We start from the raw sequence: 5,698 nt of genomic DNA, 5'->3' as shown, positions 1-5,698 counted from the left end.
GTGGACGCGGCGGGGGGAGCGAGGGGGCTCGGAACAGAAGAGTTTCACAGCATGGCTCCGTTTCATTTATCAACATCAGGTTTTCTCAGCGCGATGCCTTAAAAGCCAACTCAGAAACCTCTCTCCCGGCCCAGCAAACAAAGAGCCCAGCTCCACCTTCCCTGTTCGCACCGCTTTCCCCTTTCACCAATAGGTATTTATCCGAGAGTGACTGCATGGGTGATTTTCCTTTCAAAAGAGATGGCATAAAAAATGATTGAGAGGAACATTTACTGAGCCTTCCTTCGCAGCCTTGAGGTTTTGCTATATGTGAAAAAGGCTTTTAAAAAACAGATTAATTGTATTCATTCAATTTTCCTTGTGCTGTTGTGCATTCTTTGTCTCTCCGTCCCCGGCTTTCATGGTGCTGTGGTGTTTAGCCATGACAAGCGTGATCAAGGCTACTCTGCTAAACAACTCTGCGCGTCTGTCTATTAAGCTACCTCTGAGGAGCAGTTTAGCCATGATTTTCTGCAGCTTTGTGAGTGGTGGGCAGATAAAAACGGCTGAGGGTTTCACTTTGACCTTCCTTGATACAACCGGAGCCACTGTGAGCCTGCATGCCTGCGTGCGCACGCCTGTTGGCATGATTGGTCCCCACCATATTTAGCCCTCCATATGGCTTATGAAGATAGCTTTCTTTGGGTCATGTCTTGGCTCAGCTTTAATTAGTTGATTTTGCTGCTAATAGATGGAGCTAATTAACAGGGATTTGGACTCCTGCACGTTTACCACCGCTCTGTTTGTGTGTTTGCGTGCACGTCCATATGTGTGCGAGCTGACATGTTTCTGTCTACCCAACAATGGAGACAGGGGATGCTGTCACCTTGGAAACCATGTAAAATGGATTCCAGGGTGAAATCAGCCTGTGCCAATTAGACATAGACATGCTATGGAGATGGCGGAGCACACGGAGATACACACCCTGCACAGGCACACACACACACACACACACACTGGCAGCGTCTTGCCCCAGGCAGTGTGGATATGACCATCATAATCACATCACCCCCCTGATAACAATAACTCTGTTCAGGGATGCAAATAATCTGTGTGTCCAGATATCTTATTATTGCAATCAATAATATCGAAACACCCCAATACGCACAGACACGGGAGCACACACACTCCTGTCACACTAATAAGAAAGCATAGGCCATTATAATTCTCAGTGTGTGTGTGTTTCTGCTCTTGTGTACGTGTGAGTGTTTGTTTTCCAGCAGCTGGGTCCCCTTCTTTAAAAAGCGCAGAGATCAGAAGAGAGCAAAGGGCTCACAGGGCGTAAAAACTAATTTACTTTTCATAAAAAAAGTAATTCTGCTGGCTGCCCCCCCCCCCCCGAAACACACACACACACACTCACACACTTCTTCTCATCATCAGGCGGCCCCTCTGTTTACCAAAGGCAGGGAGATTGAGAAACGAGTGGAACGTGGCGGGGAAGGAATGAGCAGGCCTGTGTTTGATTCAGCCCTGTTTGGCGTTTCCCAAAAGCGAACCGGTGACCCACGTGCATTCCAGTCCCTCTAAAGCTGTCCTGATGAAATGGCCACAATATTACTGCTGACTTTGTGATAACACCCTCACTGATGTCAAACACACCCTTCTCCACGCAGACCAGCCAGCAGTTTGGGCTGACACACACGAACTTGGCAATAAGTTGGTGTGTTTGAGGGCGACGTGTGCGTGTGCCCTGATAAGTCTAGATAAGTGCGTGCGTGTGTGTGTGTTTGGATGATTGCTGATTTGTTGCAGGGTGTCTATTGTTAATGAAATCCTTTGTGCCGCTCTGATTGGCTCATCAATCAAACAGCAGTTCGCATATTACCCATAACCCCTTTTCTGCTCTCTCCAGGTGGCGGATTACAATGTGACACACACATGTGTACGCACACACACACACACACACATGGGTAGACACAAATGCGTGATGGACGGCGTCACAGTTACTACACACATATACCTACCAGCGTGTTACAAATACACACAGAGACATCTGCCCAAAAGCAAGCGTACTCCCTCGTTCTTGCTTGCTCGCTCTTTTACACTGTAAATCTATGTACAATCACACACGCGTGCAGACAAACACGCCCTGTACACAAACACCCTCCGGCTTTGCTGAAAGCTTTACATCAGGAGTTTCCCCGAATGTTGCTGTCATCTTAATATCCATCCACGGAAAGACGGAGACAATGAGACAGTGAATGCATCATCTGCATTAATTTCTTCTTGATTCAAAGTGTCATGGGTAAAGAGGGCAAAGGGAGGGGCGTGGGGGGGAGCGGGAGGTGGAGGGGAGGGGGTGTGGCTGGGAGATAAAGAGGTATATGGCTCAGGGGAGGGCGGGAGCCTTGGGGGACTCCTCGCCGCGGCTGGGCCCGAGGCTAGCTGAGAGACGCGCGGCTGCGTATCTGCTGAGAGCAGGAACAACAGACACGAGTGAAGATAATCACGTTCGCGCATATGCACACTCATGCAGAAAAGCTGCAGACATAACGAGGTAAACGCCCTCAACAATGGATGTGAAACCCCAACACAGCCACAGCGGGGACGGTATATAGTTCCTGTACATGTGTAATCATACAATGGACGGATTGTGAAATTATAGCCTAGAGGCGGGGGGAACAAGGATGTTAGCATGACACGTTGAAAGCGTTTTCCCAGCAGATTTTCATCGGGGATACTGGATCAGTTTTCGTGTTTGTCGACAAGTGCCTGAGTTCCATTTAATGTCAGGATTAAACGCGGAGAAAAGTACCTCTTTCTCTGTTTTGCTTGGAGTGAAAGTCGATCCACTCCTCCTCCCTTAAAGATCTCTCACCCACGGGGCCACTCCGAGGCCTGGTGTGATGTAGCATTAACAACTAGGGACAAGGTAAACACCAGTTTTGACAACCAAAATAACTAATCACTTATATCACAGAATGTTTTCTAGAATCCCACAGCTTCCGCTCGCAGCGAACGCAACCAGAATTGCTCTTTATGGACCAAAACATTGCCCAGTTATCTAAAAAAAAAAGGCCTACTGGCGTCGAACTGTTGAACCTACTTCTGAATATGCTCTGATTTGAGTTGGCTTCTGTTCTCTGAGTCTAGCTGCTTCTGGAAATGTCACACTACGGTCCAACTGCAGCACGCTAGCTCTTGGGGATCCACATCAATGCTGTGGCATTTATGCAGAGGAGCCGGGTACATCAGGGAACGTATGGGTCTGTTGTCAAGGCTTCAAAGATGCTGTTTTAATGATTAATATTTGAAGTAAAAAAGGTGAGATATAATGTTCCGCAAACTGCATCTGACATTTCACCAGAGTGAAATTTAAAGGTTTTATTTGATGCGAGGTAAAGAGGGCACTCTAAAAAGTTGATGGAGTCGTAAAGACAGCCGTTTTCCTCTTCCACACTCCCTGCGTTGGCCACTTATCCGTCCCCTTGGTCTTCTGCACCTCCACTTTTGTTCCCTCTCGTCAGCCTGTCGGCTCCGGGACGCAGCTATGACTCATCTGTCTGTCACATTCAAGTCGCTAGACAAGCAAGATAGCCAAGGAGTCCGTCTCCTCATCTCAGTGAATCACAATTTAGAGCTGGATGCCTTTCCCAAAATCAGGCAATCTGTGCTGTCTGCACCTCTCCGTCCCCTGACAGCTGGCAGTCTGCGTGATTGTAGATCATTTACCACAGAACTGATCGATATAACTGACAGTTGGCGGCGCTTTCCTGCTGCCATGCAGCTGAACTCTTTATATAATGAGGGTGGAAACGCCGTCTCGTACACACTCCCACACTGATATATTGTGCATAATATCTCGGTTAAATACCGACCAATGTTTAATCTCCTTGGTGTGTGAGTTCGACCAGTGTGGGCACGGTGGTCAAACTAAATAAGACAGCTGCTTTGACATTACTGCAGACATTTGGATCAAATCCAGTTGGGCGAAAAACTCAATTTCATGCTCGACAGACATCTAAATAACTCGATTCCGCAGACAAATGCAGCATGTTCTGACTTTCATGTGCGGTGGAGTTTCTTCCAGCCGACACCGGCGCATAGTTCAACTTCTCTGCATGAAAAGTGGCCGCTGGTTTCTGATATATTGCTTCTGGGAAAATCAGGCAAAACTATCGCCCATAATTAATCTTTTCCTTGTAGCATTTTCTGCAAAACCTCATGTCCCATGATCCTTTCTGGCAAAGCAGTGCAGAGATATATGGATGCTGAAGACATGTGGTAAAAAAAAAAAAGTTTGCATGTCCTCTGAAATATTTTACTTGCAAAATGAGGATATTTTGGGTAGTCCTACCAAGTTCAGAGGGCTGAGATTAGAATTGGGTTGACAGTGAGGGACTGTATTATGACTATGAAAAGTCCTTATGAGGACAGAAGTAAAAGGACGTGTGTGTTCTTCTATATTCTACATACAAAGAACCAAAAATGTGACATCAACCCGCAAAATGAGGATATATTTGGTAAGGGTGTGTGGTACGGAGGTCAGGCTCGGGGTTAGAGGATGTTTAGGGTAAGGGGCTGGAGAATCTGGTATGTATGTGTGTGGAAGTCCTCACAAAGATAGAAGTGCAAAGAGGTGTGCGCGCGTGTGTGTGTGTGTATCATGGGCCTGCAGGTTTCCAGCCCACGCTGATTTGACTCTGGTTGGACCAGAGTTTCACGGTGTGACCTGCCAAAACACACAGCAGCCGCACCAACTCTGAACTCTGTATGGACGTGGACGGAGACGAGGAGGGCGAGAGCCAGGAAAAGTGAGATTTAATTCAACCGGGAGAGGAGTAGAATAGTGAGGGGGGGGGCACCTAGGGGAAGGGGAGTAGTTGGGGCGAAAGAAATTCATCATGGTCTCAAAATGTGCGCACAATCAGCCGTGATGTGTGTGTTCAGTAATGACAGAGTGACAGATGTAGTTCTGGTCTCAACCGGCTGATACCCTGTACTTAAGAACCCATTTATGCTTGTAAAACCACTCACCCATAGAAGTTTGGCCTCTGTGCGCGCGTATGTGTGCCGCCACGAGAGTGTCACTATTTGTCAGCTGATTGCAGACCCAGCTATTTACGTCTTTGCTCGTTAATTTTGATTGCGGGGCCAAACGGCGCTGTTTGTTGAACAAAAACAACAGGTCTGCGGCGCGGCGAGCCTCATGGGAGGAGAGATGAAACTAGCTGATAGAGGGTGGAATACAGAAGGAAGATGGAGGGGGGGCAATAAATGAGTGCCTTTCAGTCTTGTGGAGGGGTAGATGAGCAGGGACTGACAGCTAGCAGAGTCCGACAGCTAAATGGCTAGCTCGGAACACAAGAGGAGACAGAAGAAGAAGAAGAGCACAAGTGAAAAGAATGAGTGAAATCAGCCATGCGACTGTGTCTGTCACCAGACAGAAGGACTTCCATTGTCTTCTCCATGTGCATTAACCGACTGTTTCTGTTCAAAGAAGACACTTTCCATTTTCAATGCTAATAGAAACATGTGAATGATCTTTGACCCAACTGGGAAAATGAACTCATTATCTTTTCAGCCAAGAAAGCACCTTTGCGGGTCCAGAAGTGTGAAGATATGAAGCAGAATCCAGTAAATTCCAAGGAAAGGTCTATTTTATTATCCACGGCCTACCTATGCAGCCGTGTTTCTGGTAAATAAGGATCATTCA

This window comes from Takifugu flavidus, chromosome 21 (genome assembly GCF_003711565.1).
Source record: "Takifugu flavidus isolate HTHZ2018 chromosome 21, ASM371156v2, whole genome shotgun sequence".
NCBI classification, from domain to species: domain Eukaryota; kingdom Metazoa; phylum Chordata; class Actinopteri; order Tetraodontiformes; family Tetraodontidae; genus Takifugu; species Takifugu flavidus.
Note: the sequence above shows the minus strand (reverse complement) of the source record.